Here is a 10,045-nt window from a genome sequence, read left to right as displayed (position 1 = left end):
GCTATGGATGCTATTTTAGCATCTGACTCATAGGATCCTTCTACCCTATTGACATTTCCTCTACTTAGAAGAATTGTTTTCTGGGGTTCCCTATTATTTTCCCATTGTTGGGTCTTATTGGCGATTTCATTCAAAAATGTCATCGCCTCATCAACAGTTTTATTCTCAAACCCACCTGTGCATAAGGACTCAACCATGGTCGTTGTTGAATAGTCTAAACCCTCGTAGAGGATCTGAACTAACCTAACCTTCTCTAAACCATGATGAGGACATTGAGAAATTAAGTCATTGAACCTTTCTAAATACCTATATAAAGATTCTCCCTCTTGTTGAGAAAAAGTACAAATTTGTGTCCTAATAGACGATGTTTTGTGCCTTGGGAAAAACTTATGTATAAAGGCAGATGTAAGTTGTTCATAGGTTTCAATTAACTCAGAATCCAAACTATACAGCCAAGATTTGGCTTTACCTTTTAAGGAAAAGGGAAATAACCTAAGTTTCAGTGCATCATCACTAAGGTTTTTAATTTTCAGAGTACTACATATTTCCTCAAATTCCCTAACATGAAAATAGGGGTTCTCATTCTCTTTTCCTAAAAAGGTTGGGAGCATCTGTAAAGTCCCAGGTTTGAGTTCATAATTTGCCTCGGTTTCAGCTAACTTGATACAAGACGGACGAGAGGTCCTAGTTGGGTTCAATAAAGATTTTAAAGTTGCCATTTCTGGCACTACCAAAGGACTAGGAGAAATTTCTTCACAAAGACGCAGATTCTCAAAACTGAAGTTTCCAAAAACATGGCTCTCAAAAGAACAATCTTCGAGCTCCCTGCTTATATCAGAAGAACTACTAGGTTTTTCGCTAATCAATCGACCTAGAGTATCTCTTTTCCAAGCCCTATTAACAAAATCGGGCATACACTAAAAAAAATCAAAAATAAATAAAAATACTAACAGGAAGGTTCTAGCAATCACACAGCAGGCTGACTCGACTTTACCACAGCAAACCTAGAGATTTCTAGCAAACAACAAGCATGATGGCTCACTTAGATTGTTTCTAGACTAGCTTCTATATCTCGAAAGGGAATTCGTTAAAATTTAATCAAACCCCTCTGGAATCAATCCGAGTCAAAGTAAGTTGAATCGAGGCGAGGGAAGCTCAGTGGAGATTTGATACCCAAGGCCTCACCGCAGTACAAGGCGGCGCAGTCACGCATTCAACTCACAGAAACCGTCATGAACTTCGAAGTATGCTAAAAGAATAACCAATATCCTTCGAAAAATTTTCCTAACAAGCTCGATACCCTATAGGTCTCTTTATAATCAGATTTTAAAGCTTGGGTTCGCGTTAGGTTTTGTTCTCCTAAAGCGGGCAAGAAGGGAGCGGTGATGAAATCCGAACCCTTATCTTGTTTAGGCCAGGCCTTTCCCTTTAGTAGGAAAATAAAGACAGTCCAAATTCGTCCTCAATCAATGATCACCTTAAGGAATACAGTAACTCGCTTACAGGAGATTCGCGAGTGTTTCGATTGTACTTACCTCCCGTATCAGACGGGGGATGAACCGTTGTCGTCGACTCAGGCCACGACTCCTATGCCGTGTGCGAACCCGAGGGGCCGAGGTGATATTGTAATCACCGTCCTTCCCTGCACACAGTTTGTATTTAACTACCCTTCCGTAGGGTTTTTAAAAAAAATAATAAAGTCCAAGAGTGCAGTCCAAAGTCCAAATAAAGTAAAGTGCAAAAGAAAAAGAAAAATACCCTAAAAAAATATATATATATATAAAAATCTCTCTTTTTTTTCTCTCTTTTCTATATATAAAACAAAAAAAATTCCTCTTTCGCTCCTTTCGCTTTAAGCTTTTCCTTCCAAGGTCCTTAGTACTCCACTCCGAACCTGCAAATCAAAGAAAAAAGAAACGTAAAAAGGAAAAAAAAATAATAAACCTAAAAAAAAAAATTCTACCTAAGCACAGGACCGCGTCGGCGGAGCCAAAAAATTGATGTTTTTTCAAAAGTTGTTGTAGATTGTGGTAACAGGGGTTCTTTTCGAACTTGTGAAGGTAACTCTTTTTTTTTTTAGATTTAATAAAAATAAAGCAAATTAATTTTCAAAGAGTGATGTCAAGATTTAAAATGGACTAAGGCTCCGGATTCACTATTACTTCAAGTTGATTGGTTACAAAAATATTTCATAATTATTATCTAGCTCTTTTTCCATTAAATCACTTATTAATCTATAAGGTGTCCAAATATTAAATTGTAATCCTTAAGCATGATTTATCAAAGAATTAATTCTAAGCATAAAATATCAAACTGATTCACAACTAATTAAGAAAACCATTTTTATCTCTTTTTTTTATTGATCCAAGTGAATTAAATAAAATAAATAATTAAGAAATTATAAAAAGAATTTACCAATCAAACATGAGTGAATAGCTCCTCCGTCGCCTCAGTCATCAGGTATTTTAGCCGCTCATCATGTTGGAAAACCTCTCAAAATATTTCATTGATGCTCAAAAGTGTGTTACAATGAAGAGAAAGACAAGAAAATGATATAAAACAGGATTCTGCGACCCACAGAAGGCGTCCGGAGTCAACGACAAAGCTGAAGTGCTGTTGTCGTTGGGAAACTACGACCCACAGAAGACAGTCGATGTCATTGTTGATAAACGACTGTCCCTGTGAGTATTATGTTCTTCGTGTTCTTCCTTGCACCAGCAGCAAGCTTCTCTTCTCTGCGTGATTTTCTTTTGATTCTCTCGACTCCTAAACTTTCCCCAAGACTCCCCAAACCTTCCCAATGACCGATACTTGTATTTATAGTGTTTTGGAGCAAGAAATCCGACCATTGATTGCGTATATTTTCTATTTAATTCGATTATTCTTTGCTGCCCAAAAATGAGAATATTTACCATTTATAGAATTTCCACACGTTAACTCGCTCCCAAAACGCTCCAAATTAGTTTCTTCATGCCTCAGAAGCTTTCCCGCACCTCCACATCACTCCATGCACAGCACAAACACACTTGAGCTCGTGTTCAGTGTGTGTTGCTCTGTTTTGAGTTTGGTGAATCGAACCGAGAATTCCATCCTAAATTGATCAATTCTGACACCCATACTGTGTTCCTTAAGCTATATCACATCTTCCTACCAAGTTTGAGCCATTGAATCGCACCACAACACCTTCATTTTGTCGATTGAAATTCTGCCAGTTGATGAACCAATTTTCCCGCCAATTTTATTTTTTCAAATCGTGAAGAAGGTGTCCCCTTAGCAAACAGTGGTGTCCCCTTAGTAATTAGGTTACCCCTTATCCAAAAGCGAGAGCCCGAATAACACTTGTCCTCCGGGTGCCAAAATCAACTTTTCGAGCCGAATTTTCCAAAAATGTTTATTTCCTAAAAATACATAAAAACACAATATTAGTACAAAAATAGAGTTCCAACAATACGGACATTGAGGACAAATTAGACACAAAAATGTGTCTATCACTAATCTTCAATGTTCCCTGAAATCTTCGTCCTTCCAAGTACTCCAATGATCCCAAAGGTTGTAAGTTTAGCATCACCGTTGTTGAAGATCCGTAGCTATAACAATGAGAGAAATCGAGATTCTCGATCATTATTATATAGTGTCATAGTATTATTATGTAATATCAAAGCCCAATTGTATCACGACTTTAACAATAATACTACGGTGATATGTATCACCCCCCCTTAGTCATTACTCCATCTCGATCATGGAAACCACTCCCCTTTACACAATGATCCGAAAACCATATGTATTTATAGTGTGAAATACATTATTTCTCCCCCTTTTTGTCAATAAAATTGGCAAAGGTACAAGAACGGGATCATAATGAAATTTCCACAAGAGACATTTCATGGACTAAAAGAAAAATACATACCAACTTAATTTAGATGCAATCATAAAGTCGAAGCTAAATGCATTCATCAAGGAGTTTTAAGATACAAGATAACCCCTATAAAATTCCACAGCCGCACACCCCGCAAGATATTACCATTAAGCACAAGTTCAAAAGAACTCTCCCCCATTTGATGTCGTTCCCGAAAGAACAACAAAAGCGACCTTAATTTCGAAAGAAAAGAAGGATTTGTTTTTAATTGGACACCAAAAACCATAGGAAATGATTTTCTATATCCAAAACTCAACCAAATTAATCACAAGTAAACCCATGATTAATTTAATCGTAATACGCAACTAAATCAAACCACAAAAGTGATCAATTTAATTGATTGTGCTCAACATAAGAAAACTCATGGAGCTACGACTAAGATAACCACACGGAGATGACTACCTTAATCGTTCAAATACTCAACACAAGGAAAACCTTACGGAATATACGACTACATCAACTAATAGAACATGATTAGTATAGCCGTTCATATACTCAACACAAGAACTTGTGGAATATATGAAAAACTCAACTAGATTAATTACAAGAGAACATATAATTAATCTAATTGGAATACACAACCAAACTAATCTGCGAAGCAATCAATTTAATTGTCAAAAGATTATGCTCGACAAAAGAAGACTTTCAGAGCAAATAACTAATAACCAATCAAGATGATTAATTTAGATCAAGAATGCTCAACATATAGCATCTCATGGAACAACCAACAAGTCCACTATTAATCGACATAGTTTTAAGATGCTCAACATAAGATACACAACGGATCATTCACGGTAAAACATAACAAAATGGATCAATGAAGATCAATACCGTGGATAACATACAAGGATCTATTCTATTTTCCATCACTATTTGCATAACGACATAATAAACTTTATCCTTGTCAAACAAAAGATTTCATCCTACTTTCCATCAAATAAATGACTGCATATGCATAACTTTTGTAATTTGTCAAAAGTCCATTCGTCCTTTCATCAATACGAATATCAATTTATGAACGACTTTACTTTTGACACATATGGGACCTTCAAGTTCACGGACGCAAACAATACATATCCCATAAACAATTGCAATATCACAAAACCATAAAGATTAATACTGCAATAACAATCTTTGCCCTTAGAACGTAGAATCAATATTTTTTCGCACGGATTTATACCAAGAGTGGTTACCAAAAGCATATAAAAATATTTCCTTAACAAAGAAGAACATACAAAGTCATTGACGACTATGCACCATAGTTCACATGAGATGATTGTGAACACTCAAGAATATATAGCAATATGAACTACTACCTATTCTCGGACTTTCTTATTTGTGATTCACCAACATCACTCTTGTAACAGCCACAAAATAGCTTAGAATAGGATTTCTCCAAGAATCCCAGTGCCCAAGTGTTGATGGTGGATTTTAGTTCAGGGCTAAAATTATAAAACCAAATTCATGCACTGACATCCTGTAAAGGATAAAGCCACTGATAAGTGATGAATACTTCTTCACTTCGCCAATTTACCTAGTGTTGATGGTGGATTTTCATTAAAGGATAAAATTGTAAAGGCCGAAATTATGCACTAACATCCTGCAAAGGATAAAGCCACTGATAAAATGGTGAATACTTCCTCACTATAAACTTATAGCATTATCCATTAATGCATGACCAGCCTTGTATTTTCTGTACTGCTCCACTCTCATTATTGGTGCGGCATGATGACTGAGTGTTGCTCTCAGCAGAGCAACACAAATCTCCAAGCGTTAATAATGAAGCATATACGAAATACCCGTACAGGTTGCAATTCTCGGAGTGTTATACTAACCCGATCGAGCATCTGGACTGTCTACGACAGTCTTGGAAATAATCACGACCATGCAAGTCGGCCACAAAGGTGCAAAGTCACGCCTGAAAAAATAATCACCAAACGCCAGCCCAGAATGGATATCCAGACTGGTGTGGAGCAGCTTGGAAAAGCTTGTGCGCACAAGACCGCCTACGCAGTCTCAAATTCATCACGACCGTCCAACTTCACCAGCATGGTTGGACGGCGTAGATTATCCCATGACCGGTTAGGCAAAGCTTGCCATGTACACCGGCGGACCTTCTTCCTACCTGCATGACCAACTCTTCCCTAACCTGAACAGATTGCAATATACGATTGTCCGAAGTTGGGTCAGCATGGATAATTGAGGGTCGGAAAAGTCCACTAAAAACCTAAAATTGATCACGACCATCCAACGTCTCGAAACGCATGCCCGAAGTAGGCATGACGCGCGGCCTTTGCGGCATGAGATTTCTGTCGCAAATAAATCTCAGCCATTCCTCTTTGCCTGAAAAATTCAGTGGTCTAGATTGCACCTTCATGAGACAGTGAGGTATAGGTGCCTACACCAGCATGTCGTCTACACGCATGCCCGATCGGCCCTGCCAAATATGTCTCCCATGCTTGGATTCGACCAAGCTAAAGGTTGGTGTTTGAGCACCTCCTAAACCCTAATCCAACGGTTGCAGATGTGGGTCACAATCCATCTCGTCCGTCCAACTTCACTAGCTTTGACGGACAACCTAAGACAGGAGTTAGGCGACCAGTGAGGCATCACCACAATCACCGTCCACCACTCTTCCACACAAAGTGATCGGCCAAGTCAGGATTTACCTGTACAGCCTCCAAACGATCACTCGAAGATGGATAGACATCTATTTTAAGACGCTTAATCGTGACTTACTCCGTTAAGCCTTCAAACAGCGATGCTTCACACATGCTGATTATATTCGATGCATTACCTGCATAGAATACACACGATATTTCACAAATATCGACTTCCTAAATAACTTAGTTATTTAATCTAGCATCACATGCTACCTTTTGTGGGTCCCATGATCCACACACTCGAGACATTAATCATGTCAATAAACTGGGGGATACATATTGGGGTATTGGTCTGGAGGTTTACAACGTGCAGCGCACAACGCGCCATCACAAGAATGTGTCAGGAAGACATGGACGGTTAGTGATGATGGGAGAAGTGGGCAAGACTAATCGTGTGACACTAACACACGTAACTCCACTACTCCATCACTCCACTTTCTCCACTTCCCATGAGAGGCGTGGGTAAGGCTCAATGACTTGTATAAATAAGTTCTCCTCCCTATTTCAAAACAACACAAGACAGAAACCAAGTGTTGATACAATCGTATCCAAACACCATAACTGATAGCTTACATTCTGCAAGCCAGTTCAGCTTTCTGATATAAGTCATAAACAGCCAACACCTCCACATTCTCAATACCTTCTTCGCTTCCCTCCCTAAGATCAACCCCATCTCCTTCACTTTGTGACCGAAGCAAGTCTGGAACGGCCATTTCTTGGTTTAGGCCAGAGTTGTACAGATTGATTTCTCGAATCAAAAGCACTCTCGTGCAGTGCATTTGTTTAGGGTTTAGATTCATTTCTCATCCGCACACCCCAAATTACCAAAACCGGCAGAAATAGTTTTCACCCATAAACAATTAGCGACCACAGTGGGAGATTAATCTCTCGGTTGCAAAATCAATTTTCAAATCCAATTCAATCTTATTAATTTCGACATGGTGGATCTTAGGTCTGGATCAGCAACCGATCCTGACGGGACTAACACTGAGAACACTCTCGGTGTTGATATCCCAGGTATCACCGTGCATCCAGTCAATACCATCAATGTATCTCATGGAATTGCTTCCTCTACTACCAGCACCAGAGGATCAGGAGATGTTCCAGTAAGTGTAACACCTCCCATCACCAGAGCCAGAGCAGCCGCAAATCCCGGCATCTCCTCAAGTGTAACGCCTCCGGCGGTCACAAGAGCAACAACTTCCACCCCTTCATCAGAACGAGGAGATGGAGGAGCAAGAGGAGGACCAACTCCCATTACCATCGCAGATTTGATGGAGAGGCAGGAAGTCCTTGCTAAGACTCAAACGGATATGGCTGCAACTCAGAAAGAGGTACTCACTTTTCTTAAGACATTAACTGATCGATTGCCACAAGAGCCGCGACATCCCCTGGAGCCAACAAGGAACACATTCAACACACCCGGAGAAGGTACTTCAGCGGCGCGGACCTACATGGACCTGATCAAAGAAGCGACATCAGATATGAACGGTCCTGTCATGGAGATTCCTACACTGGGGACTGATCCTCACAACGATCCTCCTCAAGTCAATAGTCTCACTATGAGCCAGAGGCCGGTGGATCAGGAAGCGGTTTCTCTAGTGGAAAGTTTATGCGAACTTTTACACCTCTCGAAGAATCAGCGGGCAGAGACGTTTTGCTGCAATCAACCAGAAGAAGGTCACAACCGGGCCCTACGCGTTAATTCACGCATCAAGGATTCAGAGTTCAAGAGGGCCCTCATCGATACGGGAGCGTCTTCGAATGTGATTACTCTCAAGACTCTCAGGACGTCCCAGGTTCGCTCAGGAAAGATCGTATGGCATCCTACCACAATGACAGACTTTGAAGGAAACCAGACCAGCACATACGGGATCGTTCCTTCAAAGTATCACCAATTCCTGAAGACTATGCTGAATAAATAAGTCATTCGTATTCTTGAATCATTGTCTCCTTACAAACGAATATGCGGAGTGGAACTGTTCAAACTGAGGGAAGCTCCGCAGGAAGGATCAGACAAAGTCCATTGCATTCCACTCCCCACGTGAGCGTCAATCCAGGAGGAGGACCGACTTACATCATCGAAGGCTAGGCCCCATGATGCATCCTTGCTGACGAGGCATCTCAATTATTCTCTCCGCCCAACGCAATGCTACAACAACGATGAGACACAAGAAGAAGTGTTAGACGCTCGACGACAGCTGCAAGATGGTACCAACTCCACAACTGATGAGCTCGACGATGAGGAATCTTCGACCTATCTCCATCAGCTCGACCTTGTGTAAGCATTCATACAATCTCCGATCCAAGCCGGTCAAACAATCTCCGAGGCAATTCAGGCGCGAGATCAGGTGTTGCATGGATTCCAGAGACTTGAACGAATGATGGCCCAATGACGTTTCCTCTACCTAACATCGACATGTTGGTAGATGCTACCAGCTAACACGGCATGTTCTCCTCCATGGATGGATATAGCGGCTACAACCAGATAAGGATGTATGTGCATGGTGCAAGTAAGACATCTTTTCAAACCATATTGGAAACTTTTGTTACCGTAATTCCATTCGGTTTGAAAAGTGCCGGTGTGACGTATCAACGCGTTATGACGACAATCTTCCATGACATGATGCATAAGCAAGTTGGAGACTACGTGGACGATATAGTAGTCAAACCCGAGACTCAAGATATCCTCACAATGCCGCTGCCGCGAACCGTTAAGGGGCTCCACAGCTTCATGGGCAAGATGAATTCCACGTTTTATACCTGGCTTAGCCCAGCTCGTTGCTTCATTCACTCCCTTGCTGAAGAGAGGAGAAAGTTTCGTCTGGACCTCACTACAACAGGAAGCGTTTCGGAAGATTCAACGAATATTGTCATCTCCAAATCATCACAAAGGGTTCACCTATCATGTCAGCCCGGACAAAGAGCGATCCAGGGACATCTTCGGATCTACTGGAGCGTCCCGAATCCAGGACACTTGAGGGTCACGATCCAAATGTGACTGAACAACAAGTGGTGTAATTGTGCATCAATATGACGGAACCTGTTTATCGTGCTTTGTCGAAGAACCTGCGGTTTCAGACACCCTCTGAACTCTGTGAAGCTGCTAAACGTTTAGTTGCGACAGCACCTGCCCTGCTAGAAGAATAAACCTGCCAGTAATGAAGAGCCTCATGATGTTCGCAGAAGCATACATCTCACCAACAGGCAATACAACCTTCATCCTTCTTTAAGCAGTTTCACTAAAGCAGCAAGAGGAAAGCCACCGAGATACAACATCCTGCGCATCCAAAATTGCCAACTTCAACTCTAGCACCACGTGCGCGACTGCCGCAATAATGAAACAACGTCCAAGATATTCCATATATGGATCGACGGTAACTACATCAATTAGAGACGCTTTCATAATTTGTCTCCCGTGGAAAAAGTAGTTCCATTACCAAAGGAGATTGCACCTGGGATTTAA

General features: G+C 40.8%; 1 pseudogene; it reads left to right on the top strand.

Annotated features, from left to right (window-relative positions):
- The first annotated feature begins 255 nt into the window (after window positions 1-255).
- LOC113333394 lies at window positions 256-355 on the top strand (annotated as a pseudogene).
- Window positions 356-10,045: the final 9,690 nt, after the last annotated feature.

This window comes from Papaver somniferum, unplaced genomic scaffold, assembly GCF_003573695.1.
Source record: "Papaver somniferum cultivar HN1 unplaced genomic scaffold, ASM357369v1 unplaced-scaffold_132, whole genome shotgun sequence".
Taxonomy (NCBI): domain Eukaryota; kingdom Viridiplantae; phylum Streptophyta; class Magnoliopsida; order Ranunculales; family Papaveraceae; genus Papaver; species Papaver somniferum.
The sequence above is the reverse complement of the archived record's forward strand: the minus strand, read 5'-3'. Positions and strand labels throughout refer to the sequence as shown.